Source organism: Lutra lutra, chromosome X (assembly GCF_902655055.1).
Source record: "Lutra lutra chromosome X, mLutLut1.2, whole genome shotgun sequence".
Classification (NCBI taxonomy): domain Eukaryota; kingdom Metazoa; phylum Chordata; class Mammalia; order Carnivora; family Mustelidae; genus Lutra; species Lutra lutra.
This window is the reverse complement of record NC_062296.1, coordinates 47,496,555-47,515,671: the sequence shown is the minus strand read 5'-3', so window position 1 is coordinate 47,515,671 and position 19,117 is coordinate 47,496,555. Positions and strand designations below refer to the sequence as shown.

The 19,117-nt window shown below is 39.0% G+C and overlaps 1 long non-coding RNA gene across 6 annotated transcripts in view; it reads left to right on the top strand.

Moving 5' to 3' along the window:
* Positions 1 to 19,117, top strand: part of LOC125091749 (uncharacterized) — a 93,757-nt gene that overhangs the window by 13,002 nt on the left and 61,638 nt on the right. For 2 of the 6 annotated variants that reach the window (XR_007124746.1, XR_007124745.1), the window contains exons 2-3: positions 10,406 to 10,512; positions 12,699 to 12,983. This is a non-coding gene — a long non-coding RNA (uncharacterized LOC125091749). Of the gene's footprint in view, positions 1 to 10,405; positions 10,513 to 12,698; positions 14,122 to 14,533; positions 14,622 to 15,772; positions 15,809 to 19,117 lie in introns of those variants that run through there. The other 4 variants (XR_007124742.1, XR_007124743.1, XR_007124744.1 and 1 more) reach the window with 3 other exon arrangements.

Sequence of the window (19,117 nt, the reverse complement as noted above, 5' to 3'; positions counted from 1 at the left end):
GACTTCCATGAGAGTTGTCAATTGCTTTTAAAGGTGGTCTTGTTAAGTATTGCCAAATATCCCTCCAAATGATTGTACACTTAGCATTCATACCAGCAATGTGTGAGAGTATCTATGTCCTTACAGCTTCACCAGTTGAATGTAGTTTTTTTTTTTTTTTAAGCTTTTATTTATTTATTTGACACAGAGAGAGCGAGCATAAGCAGGGAGAGCAGCAGGGAGAGGGAGAGGGAGAAGCAGCCTCCCCACTGAGCAAGGAGCCGGATGTGGGGCTCCGTTCCAGAACACTGGGATCATGACCTGGGCTGAAGGCAGATGCTTAACCAACTGAGCCACCCAGGCACCCCTGAATGTAGTTTTAAACAAATGAAAGATTTTACCAAACATGATACATTTTTTGCATTTAACAATAAACGGTGGTCATGTGTGTATACATATGCATACAAAATGCATAGATATACACCTATGTATGTATTTGCAATGGCTGAACTTTCCCCCCATATGTGTGTACCATATTTAAATAAGCCTCTGCTTTTTTATTTAAAGATTTTATTTATTTGAGAGAGAGAGGAGGAGCAGGGGTAGGGGGTGGAGGGAGTGGGACAGGCAGACTCCTGGTGAGCTTCCTGGATTTGGATATCTGCTTCTTCCATCCTTGTCATCATTACATCCAGTCAGTTTCAAATCTCAGTTACTGCATTTCTCATTTCTGCCTGATTGTTTTTTAACTCTCTTCTTTGTGGTAAAGATCTCCCTGATGTCTTTCATGCTTTTCTCAAGCCCAGGGACTTTACGATTGTTGTTTTAAATTCTCCATCAGGCATATTATTTATATCTGTTTCGATTAGATCTTTGTGATCTTTTCTTGTTTTCTTTTGGTATGAATTCCTCCTTTTGGGCACTTTGACTCCAGGTCTGTCTTATGTGTGTTAGAAAAGCCTGTTACGTTTCCTGCTCCTGAGAATGATGGCTTTAGGAAGAAGAGGTCAGGTACTGTACAGGGCTTGGCACTTCAGCTAATGTCTGTGGTGTGTACTGCATGCACTCTGCTCTCCCTCATGCAGCACTCTGCCTCTTCTCTCCATTTTGCAGCACTCTGCTTCGCTCTTGGGTCAGTCATCTGCAGAGGTCCTCCTTGCCTGCAGTGAGCAGTGTTTGGCCCTTGGCCAGAATGTGTGAGTTTTAGCCAGGTGTGCTCTGGTCTGTTTGTTACATGAGAACTGATACTACTTCCATTAGAACTGAAGCCTCCCAGAACTCCGTGGTCAGGGGATGCCTGGGTGACTCAGTCACATGTCTGCCTTTGGCTCAGGTCTTGATCGCAGGGTCCTAGGATCGAGCCCTGCATCAGGTTCCTTGCTTGACAGGGAGCCTACTTCTCCCTCTTCCTCTACATACCACCCCCCCACCCCGCGCTTGCTCTTGCGTGCTCTCTCTCTTAAATCTTTAAAAAAAAAAAAAAAAAAAAAAAAAAGGAAGAACTCTATGGTCTGTAGACATGGTGCATGCAGGGCTTTCTGCTGGTCTTCTGGGGAAGGGGCCTGCTGTGCTTTTCCTTACTGCTGGAGTCAAGCGTTAGCAGCAAAGTGTGGGGGTTGGGGGGTTGGGGGGTTGGGGGGACAGGGAGGGGTCAGGGAGCCAGGCAGCCAGTGTTAGCGCTGTGCTGTTTATTGAAGTTGGTTGGTGCTGAGAGGCAGTGGAGGGAAATGGCGCCAGCTATTCCTTTTTTTCCCGGAGAGGGAGTCTGTGCTTGGTGCTCTCAGGGAAGCACTCCCAGAACAGTGAATAATTTCCCCTCATGTGTCCCATGTGTTAATTCAGATCAGTTTTCATACTGTCTCCAGGTTGCTTGCCTTCTTGGAGTAGTTTATTGCACTTTGGGCTGTATCCCAGCCAAGCTTGCTGGCTTTTAAACGGCCAAACTTTAGGGACTAGGTGTGCTGGGGGCCTGCGATGGTCTTCTGGGGTAGGGTCTCACTCCACTAGAACTAAAGCAGGTTTGATCAAGAAGAGCGGTCACGCCAGAGTGCAGGGGTGTGGGATTTAGACCAAAGTGGGCTGAACAGCCAGTTTCTGATTTATCCACCCTCAGCCCGCGTCTCTGTGCCTGTGCTGCTCTTTTGTCCGTTCTGTCCCTGGAGAGGCAAAGCCACCTCTCACAGATAATGCTCCAGGAAGTGTGAACAGTCTGTCCCCATGTGCCATAGGCAGTCCTCAGACGGTGTTGTCTGCCTCGGGTTGCTTGCCTGCCTTCTCTCTAGGAGTAGGGCAGTGCCCCCAGGTCTCTATCCCAGCCAAGCCTGTGGACCTCTAAAACTCAAGGCTTTAAGTCCCGCTTGTTACAAAAACTCATGAAAATCAACCTTTCTGTTTTTCCCAGCCAGTGGCTTTGGAGAAGTGTTCTCTTGTGTGTATCCCTGTGCATACCATTCTATCTCACCTTTCTCTGAGACCAGGGCTCCCTCCCTGGCACAGCACCCACAAGTTCATTTCTCCCCCAAAGCACCTCTCAACATTTCCCAACTTCCTTGATGTGGCCTCTTCTCTCCCTCTAGTTGTACAGTTTGTTCTGACAGTTCCCAGGTTGATTTCTTGGGTGTTTAGAATGTTTGTAGGGTCCTCCTACAATGCCACCATCTTAGCTCTTTTTTATTTTTTCCCAGTTTTCATATTTAAAAAAATATTGCCAATTTGGTGAAGAATGGCATCCCAGTGTTTTTTAAATTTGTATTTTTAAAAACTTTGAGTAAGTTTAAAATTTTTCTCAATTTTAAGTATCATTTTTATAGACTTTTCTTTCTTTTTTTTTTTCTTTAAAGATTTTATTTATTTGACAGAGACACAGTGAGAGAGGGAACACAAGCAGGGGTTGGAGGAGAGGGAGTAGCAGGGACAACATGGCACTCCATCCCAGGACCCTGGAATGGGATCATGACCTGCGCCAAAGGCAGGTGCTTAACGACTGAACCACCCAGTCTCCCCTTCATAGGCTTTTCTTTTGCAAGTAGTTAATACCCTTTTTTCCTGTTTATCTGTTAGATTTTTGATAATTTCTCTGCAATTTTAAAGAATTCTTTGTTTAATTTGAATGTAGCCCTATCTGAAGTTAAATTGCAAATATTTTCCCTGAGTTTGTTAGTTACCCTTCTTCCTTTTTCTTCAACTTAGGTGATGTAGGAAAGATGTTAGGGTTCGAAGCTGACGGCCAAGAAGGAATTCTTGAGACGTCTTTGGTACAAAAAGGTGATTTTATTAAAGCACGGGGACAAGACCTGTGGGCAGAAATAGCTGCACAGGGGTCATGAGGAGTGGCCCATTACATACTTTCAAGTTGGAAGGGGTTTAGGGATACTGTAAATCTCTAAGGAATTTGGAAGCAAGGTTTCCAGGACCTTGAGGGGGCTAGCTATTGTTGGGAAAAGGTCATTTATTACCACCTAACATAACCTTAGTTATGAGACCCTTCAGATGTATACCTGTGGGCCATAAGCTTGGGGGAAGATTGCCAACAGGTATCTTTCGGGGAAGGGGGTGGTTAGAGATAAAGGAAGTTTCCAAAGGAATTTTTATATGTTAAAGTAGACTTACAGGTTTGGGGGTGGGGTCTGGTTAGGATTGCCTTTTGCCCGTATTAACATCGAGGCAGTTGAGTCCCTAGAGGAATGTCACTCTGCCTGTTTTAGGGACTTGTCAGTGGGCTGTAGCTAGTAAGGAAATTTAATAATTTTTCTTCACCTTTGTTTCCCATATCAAGATATAATTTATAAATAAATTAAAATTGATAGTACCTTAGTTTATTTGTTTACTTGTTGGAAGGACTTTTTGGTTGTCTCCAGATTTTAGTGGTACAATAAAGCTGAATATTTCATACTAATTTTGGTATGGATATGTATTTTTAGTTTTGTCTTGGGTAAATAAATACCTAGGAGTAGGTTTATTGGGTCATACTGTAAGAGTATAATTAACCTTAAAAGAGACTGCCAAATAGTTTTCCAAAAAAGCTTTACTGTTTTACATTCCCACCTGAAATGTATGCATTTCCAAATGTTCTACACTCTCAACAGCATTTCATAGTGTTTTAAAAAAAGCCATTCTAATAAGTGTTCAGTAGTATTTTGTCATTTTAATTTGCATTTCCCCAGTAATTATGATGTTGAATACCTTTTCATGTGCTGTTTTACATTTATATCTTTCGTGAAATGTCTGGTCAATATTTTGTTCATTTTTAATTGGGTTGCTTATCTTAGGATTGACATAGAATGTTTCTTCGTATTTTCTAGGTATAAGGCCTTTGTCAGATGTATGTATTTTGAATATATCTTCCCATTCTCTTGGGGTGCCTTTGGTTTTCTTAAGGATGTCATTAAAAGATCAGAAGTTTTTTTTAACTTTTTGTTTTTGTTTTTAAAGATTTCATCCATTTATTTGTCAGATAGAGAGAGCACAAGCAGGGGGAGTGGCAGGCAGAGGGAGAAGCAGGCTCCTCGTTGAGCAAGGAGCCTGACACAGGACTTGATTGCTCTGAAGACCCTGGGATCATGACCTAAGCTGAAGGCAGATGCTTAACCAACTGAGCCACCTAGGCATCCCAAAGATCAGAAGTTGTTGTTTTTGTTTTTGTTTTTGTTTTTTTTTAGATTTTGTTTATTTATTTGACAGAGATCACAAGTAGGCAGAGAGGTAGCCAGAGAGAAAGGAGGGGAAGCGGGCCCTGCTGAGCAGAGAGCCAGATGTGGGGCTCTATTCCAGGACCCTGGGATCATGACCTGAGCCGAAGGCAGAGGCTTTAACCCACTGAGCCACCCAGGCGTCCCAAAGATCAGAAGTTTTTTGATGAAATCCATTTCATAACTTTTTTTTCTCATATGGTATATACTTTATTGGTTTTTTTTTTGTTTGTTTCAAGTTTTTATTTAAATTCTAGTTAGTTAAAGTATAGTGTAATATTGGTTTCAGGAGTAGAATTTAGTGATTCTTCACTTACATATAACACCCCTGCTAATCACAGCAAGTGCCCTCCTTAATACCGGTCACTCATTTAGCCCATGCCCTGCCCACCTCCCCTCCAAGGAACTCTGTTCTCTGTAGTCAGGAGTCCCTTATGGTTTGCCTCCCTATCTTTTTTTTCTTCCTTCCCCTATGCTCATCTGTTTTGTTTCTTAAATTCCACATATGAATGAAATCATGGTATTTGTCTTTCTCTGACTGACTTACTTTGCTTATACTCTGGCTTCTTCATGTCGTTGCAAATGGCAAGATTTCATTCTTTTTTGATGGCTCAGTAATATCCCCTTGTATATATTTACCACATCTTCTTTACCCAACAGTTGATGGACATTTGGGCTCTTTTCCTAATTTAGCTCTTGCTGATAATGCTGCTGTAAACATCAGGGTGCATATATCCCTTCGAATCAGTATTCTTGTATTCTTGAGTAAATACCTGGTAGTGCAATTGCTGTATTGTAGGGTAGTTCTATTTTTAACTTTCTGAGGAACCTCCGTACTATTTTCCAGAGTGTCTGCACCAGTTTGCATTCCTAACAACAGTGTGAGAGGGTTCCCCTTTCTCCACCTTGTGAGGTGGTAATCTCATTGTAGTTTTTACTTGTATTTTCCCTGATGGTGACTGATGTTGAGCATCTTTTCATGTGTCTGTTGTTCATCTGTATGTCTTTGGAAAAATGTCTATCCATGTCTTCTGTCCATTTAACTGGATTATTTGTCTTTTGGGTTTGGACTTTTTAAGTTCTTTATAGATTTTGGATACTAACCCTTTGTCAGATATATCATTTGCAGGTATCTTCTCCCATTCCGTATGTTGCCTTTTGGTTTTGTTGATTGTTTCTTTTACTGTGTAGAGGCTTTTTATTTTAATGAAGTCCCAGTAGTTCATTTTTCCTTTTTTCCCCTATTTACAGAGACGTGTCTTGTAAGAAGTTCTAAGACCAGTGTCAGAGGTTTCTGCCTGTGTTCTCCTCTAGAATTTTAATGGTTCCTCATCTCACGTTTAGGTCTTTAATCCATTCTGAATTTATTTCCATGTATGGTGTTGGAACAGGAAAGTGTTCCAGTTTCATTCTTTTGCATATTGCTGTCCAGTTTTTCCAACACAATTTGTTGAAAAGAGGTGTTTTTCCCAATGGATCTTCTTTCCTGCTTTGCCAAAGATTAGTTTACCATATAGTTGTGGGTCCATGTTTTTTATCTAATGAATATTTTCCTTTGCCAAAGTAGAAAAAATATTCTGTTTTTTTCTCGTTTTATCATTTCACTTCTTACATTCAGGTCTTTAAATCTATTAATTAAAGTTAATTTACTTAAATTAATTTTATTTATGGAATAGCTTTAGACTTACAGAAAAATTGAGCAGCTAGTACAGAGAGTTCCCATACTACTCCCTCCCCATCATACAGTTTACCCATCTTGCATTAGTGTGGTTCATTTATTACAGTAAATGGACTTACAGTCATTATTGTTAAGTATCATCTGTAGTTTATATTAAGGTTCACTCTTTTTTTTTTTTTAAAGATTTTTATTTATTTATTTGACAGACAGAGGTCACAAGTAGGCAGAGAGGCAGGCAGAGAGAGAGGAGGAAGCAGGCTCCCCGCTGAGCAGAGAGCCCGATGTGGGGCTCGATCCCAGGATCCTGGGATCATGACCTGAGCCGAAGGCAGAGGCTTTAACCCACTGAGCCACCCAGGTGCCCCGTAAGGTTCACTCTTTATGTCCTGCAATTCTAAGAGTTTTGACAAATGCATGATGTCATGTATCTAACATTACAGTATTATACAGAATAGTTTACCCTCTGCACCATCTCTCCATCCCTTCCTTTCACCTGCCTCCCTGAAGTCCGTGGCAACCAGTGATCTTTTATTGTCTCTGTGGTATTTCCTTTTCCAGTGATCTTTCATTGTTTCTGTGGTTTTTCCTTTTCCATGTTCTGTAGTCTGAATATATAGCTTTTTTAGATTGGCTTCTTTTACTTAGCAGTATTCTTCTAAGAACCCTCCGTGTCTTTTCATGGTTTGATAGCTCATTTCTTTTTAGTGGAGAATAATAATTCAGTGTCTGGATGTACTATAGTTTACTCACCATTCACCTACTGAAGAACAACATCTTAGTTGCTTCTAATTTTTGACAATTGATGTATTGCGAAGTAAACCCATATCTTTATAAATCAAGCTGCTATAAATATCCTTTTGCAGGTTGTGTAGACATAAATTTTCATTTCTAATACCAAGAAGCATGACTGCTGAATTGTATGGTAAGAGTGTGTTTAGTTTTATATTGCCAAACTGTTTCCTGTACTGGCTGTGGTATTTTGCACTGTCACTAGTAATGAATGAGAGTTGCTTTTTGTCCTTGCTGGCATTTGGTATTATCAATTTTGTTTCATTTTGTTTTAATTTTTGTTTTTGCTTTTTAAAAATATATTAGCTATTCTTTTTAAGCTATTCTGATAGGTGTGTAGTGGTATTTCACTGTTGTTTTAGCAGTTCTCTTACGATATATGTTCATCTTTTCATCTCCTTATTTTCTTTGGGTCACTGTTCGGGTGTTTTGCTTATTTTTTTGACTAGGTTTCTTGTTTCCTTATTGTTGAGTTTTAAAAGAGTTCTTTCTGTGGGGTCGCCTGGGTGGCTTGTTAAGTGTCTGCCTTCAGCTCAGGTCGTGATTCTGGGGTCCTGGGATCGAGCTCTGTGTTGGGCTCCCTGCTCAGCAAGGAGTCTGCTTCTTCCTCTCCCCCTCCCCCCATTCATGCTCTCTCTCACTCTCTTGATCCTACTATCTCTCTTGAATAAAGAAATACAATCTTTATAAAAAAAAGAGTTCTTTGTATATTTTGGTTACACATCCTTTATCAGATAGTGTTTTGCAAAATCATCTCTTAATCTCTTCATTTTCCTTGTACTGTCTTGTACAGAGCATGCAACTTATTTTAGTTTAACTTAATCAGTTATTTCTTTCATGGATCGTGGTTTTGGTGTTGTATGTAAATTGTACTTAAAGGAAATATTTAAGACAATTTTGGTATAATTGGGGGAGGGTCAAGGGTCATAAAGGAGGGGTGGTTTCTGTACTTGATTTGAACTAGTAAAAGGTTGATAGTAGACTTTGGTAATGTGTGTGTGTATATATATATATGCATGTAAAAAATAGAAAACTAAGAACAAAGGAAAAATAAAATGGCAGAGGTTAGCTTTAATATATTGACAATTACATTAGATTTCAATGGTCTAAATACACTTAAGACAAAGACAAGAGACTGTCAGAGTAGAGTAATAGCTATGACCCAATTATATGTGTTAATAAGAAACTGACTTCAAATATGATTATGTAGGCAGATTGAAAGTAGAGTTGTAGTCAGAGATACGCCATGCAAACCTCAAAGGAAAGCAGTAGTGACTTTTTTTTTAGATTTTATTTTATCTATTTTTATTTTTATTTATTTTTATTTTTAAAAAATTTTTATAGATTTTATTTTCAAGTAAACTTTACAGCCAATATGGGGCTTGAATTTACAACCCCAGGATTAAGAGTCAGATGCTGTAGCTGACTGATCTAGTCAGGTACCCCAGTAGTGACTCTTTTAATATCAGATAAAGTAGGCTTTAGACAAAAATATATTGTATATATGACACATTAATATATTGATATGTATTAATGTATAGATATTAAAGAGGAGGGTACTTTGTAATGATAAAATTAACTTATATGGAAGTCCTAGGGCCCCTGGGTGGCTTAGTTAAGTGTCTGACTCTTGAATTCTACTCAGATCACCATCTCAGTCATGAGATTAAGCCCCACATCGGGCTTTTCCCTCAGGGCAGCGTTTGCTTAAGATTCTCTACCTCTCCCTCTGCCCCTCCTCCTCCACTCTCCCACTTGGATTCTCTCTCAAAAAAAAAAAAAAAAAGATACGGCAGTTCTGAAGTGCATGTACCAAACAGTAGAATTGTAAGATTTAGCAGTCTTCACAATTGGTAGAAACAATGAGACAGAATATCAGTATGTGTGTAGAAGAATTCAACAGTGGGGCACCTGGGTGGGTCACTTGGTTAAGTGTCTGCCTTTGGCTCAGGTCATGATCCCAGAGTCCCAGGATCAAGCCCCGCATCAGTCTCCCTGCTCATCTGAGAGCCTGCTTCTCCGTCTCCCTCTGCCTGCCACTCCCCTTGCTTGTATTCTCTCTGTCAAGTAAATAAAATCTTAAAAAAAAAAAAAACAGTACAGTAAACCAACGAGATTTAATTGGCATTTATAGAACACATCATACAACAACCGAAGAATATACATTAATTATTTTTAATTACTAAGGTTTATTTTTTAGTTTTATGTTTACAGAAAAATCGAGAAAATATAGTTTCCATATATCCTCTCAAAACACCCCCCCCAAATAAAACCAGTTTCCTTTATTATTGCTATCTTGTATTTGTATGGTACATTTATTACAATTGAGCCAGTATTGATATATTATTAACTAAGATCTATAGTTTACATTGGGGTTCACTCTACTTTATATATTATATTTGTTTTTGATAAATTTAAAATTATATGCATTCACCATTACAGAATCCTACAAAGTAGTTATGCTGCCCTAAAAGTCCCCTGTACTCCCACCTTTTCATCCATCCCACCCTTTAAAATCCTGACGACTACTAATATTTTTTACTGTGTTCATTGTTGTGCCTTTACCAGAATGTTATACAGTTGGAATCATACATTATATAGCCTTTTCACTTTTCTTCTTTCATGTAGCAATATGTATTAAAGTTCCTCTGTGCCTCTTGAGTTGATAGCTCATTTCTTTTTGTTGCTGAATAATAAATACATACTATTTTATAGAGTTTTCTGTGCTATTCAGAAGATTTAGGGGTGCCTGGGAGGCTCAGTTGGCGAAGTATCTGACTCTTGGTTTTGTCTCAGGTTGTGATCTTGGGTGATGAGATTGAGCCCACATTGGGCCCCATGCTCAGCGTGGAGTCTGCATGAGTCGTTCCCCCCACTCTCCGGGGCTTGCACAGGCTCACTCGCACTCTCTCAAATTAAAAAAGAGGTTTACCAACATAGACCAAACTTTAGGCATGAAACAAACCTCACCAAATTTAAATTAACTGAAATCATACAGAGTATATTCTGACTATAATAAATTCAACCTAAAAATTAAAAGCAAAAATAAGGAACTCTAACTAGTTGGATATTAAACAACACTCTTAAATAATATGTGGGTCAAAGTTAAAGTCTCAAGGGGGAATTTTAAATATATGCATATATATGTTTATGTATCTGAAAGGACATGTAAGCATAGCTATCAAAATATGTGAGACAAAGTATTAAAGCATTGTGTGGAGAAGAATTTATACCACTAAGTACTTTCTTTTTCTTTCCTTTTTTTTTTTAGAAATGAGAAAAGGTGTCAATTCTATAATCAACTTTCCACTTCAAGAAACTAAACAAGAAAAAAAAGCATAATTAACCCCAAACCAGCTAAAGGAAGGAAATAATAAGGTAAGAAATTAATGAATTTGGGGTGTCTGGATGGCTCAGTCGGTTAAGCATCAGCCTTCAGCTTAGGTCGTGATCTTGGGGTCCCAGGATCTCCTGTCCCTCCTGCTTATGCTTTATCTGTCAAATGAACAAACAAACAAATAAATAAATAAATAAAATAAGAAGATAAAACATATGAAAAAGCAAAGGCCCTAGAATAGCTGAAACAATCTTGAAAACTGAATTGGTAGAATCATTCTATCTCTTATTAATGTCTACAATATATTTAGAATAATCAAGACAGTATGACAAAATCAAGAACTGAGAAATAGACACAGTTATGCCCACCTGATTTTGACAAATGCAGAAAAACAGTTGAGTAGGGAAGGAGCCTTTTCAACAATGGTCCTTGAGCAACCGGACATCCATAGGGGGGAAAAAGACTCTTGACCTGAGTTTCACACCTTGTATAAAAATGAACGGAAAACAAACTCTAAACTTCAGTGTAAAATGTAAAACTTAAAACTATAAAACTTCTAGAAGAAAACAGGAGAAAATCCTCAATCTTGGGGTAGACAAGGAGTTCATATACTTTTTTTTTTTTTTTAAGTTTTTTATTTTTTTGACAGAGAGAGAGCACAAGTAGGCAGAGCATCAGGCATAGGGAGAGGGAGAAGCAGGCTCTCCACTGAGCCGGAGCCTGATGTGGGGCTCAATCCTAGGACCCTGGGATCATGACCTGAGCCTAAGGCAGCTACTCAACTGACCAAGCCACCCAGGGGCCCCAGGAGTTCATATACTTCAAAAGCATGATCTGTAAAAGGAAAAACTGATTAATTAAACCTCATGGAAACTAAAAACTCTTATTCTGCTAAAGACTGGTAAGAGCATATAAGGAGAAGTTACAGAGTGGCAAGAATTTATTTGTGAACTGTGAATCTTCCATGTAAATACTGGTATTATTTAGTTACAAATACATTAAAAATCTAGAAACCAAATAGTAGAAAACCAGCCTGTCAATCCAATTAGAACATGGACAAAAGACATGAAGGGATATTTTAAGGAAGAAGATAAACAGATGGCACATTAGAAAGGGAAGAGCTGTTCAACATCACTAGCCATTTTTATTTATTTATTTATTCATTTTTAAAAGATTTTATTTATTTATTTATTTGACAGAGAGAGGGAACACAAATAGGCAGAGAGACAGACAGAGAGAGAGGGAAGCAGGCTCCCTGCTGAGCAGAGAGCCCGATTCGGGGCTCGATCCCAGGACCCTGGGATCATGACCTGAGCTGAAGGCAGAGGCTTTAACCCACTGAGCCACCCAGGTGTCCCCATTAGCTATTTTTATTTTTTATTTTTATTTTTATTTTTTTTAAGATTTTATTTATTTATCTGACAGAGAGAGACCACAAGCAGGCAGAGGCAGGCAGAGAGAGAGGAAGGGAAGCAGGCCTCCTGCTGAGCAGCGAGCCCGATGCGGGACTCGATCCCAGGACTCTGGGATCATCACCTGAGCCGAAGGCAGCGGCCCAACCTACTGAGCCACCCAGGCGCCCCAGCCCATTAGCTATTTTTAAAATGAAGATGAAAACACGAGGAAATAGATTAAAATAATAAAATGAAAAATAGTGGTGACATCAAGTATTGAATGCAGAGAATCTGGATTACTCATGTTTTTGATAGGAATGTACAATGATGTAGCTATTCTGGAAAAGTTTAGCGGTTTCTTATTATATTAAACATGCAACTACTGTATAACCCAGCAGTTACACCCTTGAGTATAAAAAATAAATCCCAGAGAAATGAAAATTTATGTTCACACACAAACCTGTGTATGAATGTTCATAGCATCTTATTCATAATAGTGATGGTGTAGAAATTCCAAGATGTCTTTTATTTTTAATTTTTTTAAAAATTCTTTCAGTTTTTAGATTTTATATTTCAAGAGAGAACAAGTGTGAGTGGGGTTAGGGGAGGGGCAGAGGGGGTAGGGAGAAGCAGACTCCCTGCTAAGCAGGTAGCCAGAGGATGCAAGGGTGGATCCCAGAACCCTGGGATCATTACCTGAGCTGAAGGCAGATGCTTAACCACCTAAGCCACCCAGGCACCCCCTTCCAGATGTCTTTTAATGGTTGGATACCTTAAAGAAATTGTGGTATGTTCATTGCAAGTTGTTAATTTAACTTTTTTTTTTCCCCAAGAGGCATTTAGTCACTTAAGAGAGACACAGCAGGAGGAGAGGTAGAAGGAGTGAATCTCCAAGCAGACTCCCTGCCAAGCACGGAACCGGCTCAATCCCACAACTCATGAGACCACAACCTGAATGGAAACCCAAGAGTGGGATGCCTAACCGACAGTCATCCAGGTGCCCCAAATTAACATTTGTTAAGTAAAACCCTTGGGATGTTTGATGGTGAGCCCAGGTGCTATAAGAGACCACAAGGAAAATTGGAAATAGAGAGTTCATTACTCACAGGTCTTTGGAGGTAAGTACACCACACATCTTGAGGTGCCACATGAAGAAGTCAAGACGGTGCAGGTAGACGGCAGGTCAGGACCTGGGGCACATACCTTTGTTAGGGTTTGTAGGTAGTGCTTTGGGATTTCTGGGCTAAGACTGGATTGGTCGATTCAAGCCTAGAAATACAAGGTTTTGGTAAGCTTTTCAGGGGTCTGATACAAAGGTTGCACAAGGGAAAAGCCCTGGGAGGCAAGGGAGACTTTATCACAGCGCCATTGGGGAAGTTGTATTAGGACTAACATAGTTGTGACTGTGTAGGTTGTTATCTAGGGCATGTGTTTGCATGAAGAGCAAATGTCACTTTAAGGCCCCTTCAGGCCTGTTAGCCAAACAAAATGGATGCTGAGGCAGCAATATAGAGAAGCTTAGCTAAATTTTTGATATGTGTAATCACTTAGGAATAAAAAAGAATGAAGTTGATACAACAACTTGGGTGAATCTCCAGAGAATTATGCCAGGTGAAAAAATCCAATTGTAGAAGGTATTATTTATATAGTATTCTGAAAATGACAGAATCATAGAAATGGAAAATAGAGTAGTGGTTATTAAGTTTCAGGGATGGGGTTGGGTTCAGAAGGGTGATGAGTTGTAAGATCACATGAAATATCTTTGTGTTAAAGAAAGTGCTCTGGGGGCAGCTGGGTGGCTCAGTCAGTTAAGCCTTTGCCTTCGCTCAGATCATGATCCCTGGATCCAATCCCTGAGTCAGGATCCCTGCTCAGCAAGGAGTCTGTTATAACCTTCTCCTTCTGTCCCCTGCCCCCCACCCCCGCTCATGTACTTTCTTGCCCATTCACTCTCTCAGATAAATAAAATTAAAAAAAAAATGTCTGCATCTTGGTTGTCAATAAAAGTATCCTGGTGGTGGTGGTATTGTAGTTTGGTTTTGTAAGCTGTTGCTGTTGGAGTAATGTGGGTAGACAGTAAAAGGGTTATCTTTGTATTATTTCTAAGAACTGCATATGAATGTACATTTATCTTAAAATTACAGGTTTAATTATAAAAGACTCTGGTCTTGAATTACTGATTTATCAAACCTTTATAGATTTCAAGTTATCTGGACAAGGTTTCATTTTATATTTTTTTAACTTTTTTTAAAAGAAAACTTTTTTTTTTTTAAGATTTTATTTGTCAGAGAGCGCATGCGAATGAACAGAAGCAGGGAGAGCAGCAGGCCGAGGGAGAAGTAGGCTCCCCACTGAGCAAGGAGCCCAATACAGAACTTGATCCCAGGACCCTGGCATCATGACCTGAGCCAAAGGCCAACCCTTAACTGACTGAGCCACCCGGGCATCTCAAGGCTTCATTTTCAGTGCAAGTATAGAATCATCTTAATGTCTGAAAGTCAACTGTTTAGCCAGTTAATGTGTTTTGAACACAGCTCAAAAGTAGAATAAAAAGCATTTTGAGTAAAAGAGGTACATCAGTGTCTGCACTAGAGCTCATATTGAATTCATTTCAGTGAATCTCTCACCTGGAACCTTGATATATAATTCTAATAAATCTGGTTTCCAGGTCCATGACAGATTTTGAAAGTAGGAGAGGAGTGACAGCATGAATACATTGATTGTTACTATAAGTGCAGCTCATAGCCTGACTGCAGGTAAGGAGGCAAATATATATAAAATAGTTTGGGACAATTTAATGTAGAGGGCGTCTAGGAAAGGTTAAGTTGTAGTTACATCTTCTGTTTTGTTAGTCGGAAAAGTATGTTACACATTTTAGGATTCTCTTCTAAAGTTAAAAACAAAGTTTGCATATGGTGTAAACCCTCAGCTAATTGAGAAAACTCACCTATTCAGAAGACACAGCTTTAGTAGTTCCTGGGAGGAGTGAGAAACCCTTATTGATTTGGAAATGAAGCATAGTGTTTGTTTTTTTATCCCTTGTTTTCGACAAAACAGATGAAATAATAGTGAAATTGTCATTGCTTAGACTGGTGTAGATGTCAGTAGTACTGTTGGGAAAGGGCAGTAAGCCATAATAGAGGAATTGGCACATCTAGGGGGACATAACACCTGAGGTGGTGGCCAACAGTATAATACAATTTTCAGTGTGTGGGCTTTCCAAGGGAACTGCAGAGTGGAAGATACTTTCAGGGTAGTACTAAGTTGTTACTTTACTTTTACGTGTTTATACCTGCACTGATGGTGTCAAAGCAGTGGAAAATAAATCTGCTTCTGCCTGAGTACAGAGGTACCAAATTGTACCAGTGGTCATTGTATTCTTCACCATGCACTTGTACTAAAAACAAAGGGGAAAAAAAGGTCAATTTTTCGTAAAAAATGTTTTTGAGCAAAAATGTTACTAAATTATATTAAATATAGACCCATGAGTACATGTCTTAATATTGTGTGATAAAAAGGAGAGTAAGCATGAATTACTTCTGCAAACTGAGTTATGGTGATTGCCTTGGAAAATCACCTGTAGCATCATAGAAAACTGTTATTCAATTTTTTCACTTAAAACAGTTTACTTAGAAGAATAACTGTTAGAGAAACTATGGTTTTTTATATTTGACTTTTAGGCATATATTTCTTTTTAAGTAAATAAGTGAGCTTCTCCTTTCAAGGAAAATAATTATAGTATTTGTTACCCATTTAAAATTTTGGATTTCAAACAAAATTTAGAATTTTTGTGAACTTATGTCCATCTGTGTGAGCTTTAGAGTTTCACCAATACTTACAGTTAAGATTTTTGTGATAACATGAGATTTATTTATTTATTTAAAGATTTTATTTATTTATTTGACAGAGAGAGATCACAAGTAGGCAAAGAGGCAGGCAGAGAGAGAGGAGGAAGCAGGCTCCCCACTGAGCAGAGAACCCAATGTGGGACTTGATCCCAGGACCCTGAGATCACGACCCGAGCCAAAGGCAGAGAGGCTCAACCCGCTGAGCCACCCAGGCGCCCAACATGAGATTTAAAAAAAAAAAAAAAAGATATTATTTATTTGACAGAGATCACAAGTAGGCAGAGAGAGAGGGTGAGCAGGCTCCCCACTATGGAGAGAGCCCAATGTGGGGCTTGATCCCAGGACCCCCGGCATCATGACCTGAGCCGAAGGCAGAGGCTTAACCCACTGAGCCACCCAGGCACTGCTACATGAGATATTTTTTTTTTTTAAAGATTTTATTTATTTATTTGACAGGGACAGATCACAAGTAGGCAGAGAGGCAGGCAGAGAGAGAGAGGGAAGCAGGCTCCCTGCTGAGCAGAGCGCCCGATGCGGGACTCGATCCCAGGACCCTGAGATCATGACCTGAGCCGAAGGCAGCGGCTTAACCCACTGAGCCACCCAGGGGCCCTACATGAGATACTTTAATGCATGTGCTTTTTAAAATATCATCTAATGAAATGTGCAACATTTTGAGGATCTGCATGACTCAGTAAACCAATATTTTCCAAATGACCCTTGTAGGGTGTTCCACAATCATGCATGGGTTAAATATTCATTGAAAGGGCAAGACCAGTGGATTTTAAAATAACAAAATTTAAGTTATGTTTTTAGATTCCTACGTTTCAGCTGATCTTTGAGAAACTATCACTTGTTGAGTTTTGGTCTAGTACCGTTGGAGAATATTCATAATTATCTGAAAGGATATTTATATATTTCTTTTTCAACTTCATGTCAGTAGGACTTTCTTTATCTGTTTCCACCCAAGCAAAACATTTCATAATAGCTCGAATGGAGAAGCAGATAATGAGGTTCCAGCTGTCTTCTATTAAACCAAACATTACTGAGAATTGCAAACATATATAAATATATGTAAGACAATGCTATTCATTGCTAGGGTTATTTGGTTTTGAAAGTACAGTCATTTTGCACAGAAATTCATTATGTAAAATTTGTTATGTATATGATGTATTAGAGTTAGGGTTAGAATTATAAGTAACATTAACCATTTAAGTTAATTGATTAAGTTAATCATTAAATTGATGATTAAATAGGTATTTTAAGTATTTAAAAGGCTTTTTAGTTTACTTGTAAATAAATCAACTAAAGCTCTTTGTTTTCTCAGTAGTTTGAAGAGTATAAACTCTTCTAAAAGCTTTAAAACCACTGGTCTGAGGTTCATGTTTGAGTATAGGGGACATGGCAAATATATGTCTGGTCTGGCTCGACGTTCAGGGAGATGGGATCCAAATTGGTAGGTAGAGCATTTCAGCAGATACTTCTAGGTAGTTATGTTACTCAGGCAGACCGATTGTCGTCCCCGGATGGTTGATTTAGATTGGTGCAGGACCCATAACAAAAGTTTGAGGTAAGTGGGGGGGGGCGGTGCCTGGGTAGCTCAGTCGTTAAACGTCTGTCTGCCTTCAGCTGAGGTCATGATCTCGGGGTCCTGGGATAGAGCTCTGCATTGGGCTCCCTGCTCTGTGGGGATCCTGCTTCTCCCTCTCCCATTCCCTCTGCTTGTGTTCCCTCTCTCACTGTGTCTCTCTCTGTCAAATAAATAAATAAAATCTTAAAAATCCTTAAAAAAAAAAAAAGATGGAGGTACAGAGCAAGACTCCTAATAGGAATGAAGGCTAGTCATATAGACTGAGAATAGGAGGTTCGAGGAAAGCTCCAGTTTGGTGAAAGCATAGGTGATCATGGCCCACCTTTGTCATACTACATACCAGGTTTTTGTAGTGGAGTAGTTTCAGTCTTCCTAACTGGTAGGGAATGGAGCTCCAGAATTACTCCTGTGGTGAATGCCCAGCTTCAGAGAGTCCAGCTGATTGAGTTGCAGTTTTATACTAGGTAGCTACTTAGTTGTTTGTTTAAGTAATATTTGGACATAGAGAATAAGCTGTTCCTTCATATTTGGAAGTCTCTGCATTCCCATCTTGTGCTTCCTTGAAGTGATTCTAAACTTTATGTAAAATGCAGTTTATAGGTTAACTAAACAATAGTTTAATGTTACCAGAGAACTAATGGCACACGCTCAAGATGTAGATGTACTTCTTTTGATTTAAACCTAAAAATAAAAGATCTACCATATAGTAGAGTTATATAGCTTTATAAGGTTGTTTAAATAAAACACAGTTGTCTGATTTCCCTCATCCCTTACTTTTCCATTCTCAGAGCAAACCAAATCATGCTAAAATTTCAGTTTTTCTATTAGTTGTATCTAAATAATATGATAATATAACTTTTTTTTTTCAAGGTTGGTTTTTTTTTTTATTTTTAAATGATTTTATTTATTTATTTGACAGACAGAGATCCCAAGTAGGCAGAGAGGCGAGCAGAGAGAAAGAGGGGAGGAAGCAGGTTCCCTGCTGAGCAGAGAGCCCGATGCGGGGCTCGATCCCAGGACCCTGGGATCATAACCTGAGCCGAAGGCAGAGGCTTTAACCCACTGAGCCACCCAGGTGCCCCTGATAATATAACCTTTTAAAAAAATTTTTAAGTTTTAGCCATTATTTATTGACTGCCCACCCTGGATAATATTTAACTTTCCTTCATACACATACCTTTCTTACTCCCACCCTGAATTCAGCTATATTATATACATACTCAACTGCTGGTCCTTTCTATTATCTTAATGTATTTATATCACGATTTTTACTTTCTCCCTATGTAGTATCTAGCTTTTAAATATTTAAGTTTACTGAAGTGTAATTTAAATAATATAAAATTCAGTCTCCTTAGTTTTATACTTCTGAGTTTTCACAAAGGGCTTCAGAGTATAACTATCACTGTAGTCAAGATATAAAATTGTTTCATAACCTAAAAAATTTTTCTCATGCTCCTTTATAGTTAGCCCTTTCTCCTCATTCTCTGATAATTCCAGTACTGTTTGTTGACAGTTCTGTGTTTTTTCCCTTGCACTCTTTTTACATTAATCAGTGCCACAAATTAATTTGACCATATACGTGTGGGTCTATTTCTAGACACACTGTTTTGTTCCACTGATCTCTTTGTCTGTCATTTTGCTAATACTGCATAAGTTTTGAGATAATTTTTTTTAAAGATTTTATTTATTTATTTGACAGAGATCACAAGTTGGCAGAGAGGCAGACAGAGAGGAGGAAGCAGGCTCCCCGCTGAGCAGAGAGCCCGATGTGGGGCTCTATCCCAGGACCCTGGGATCATGACCTGAGCCGAAG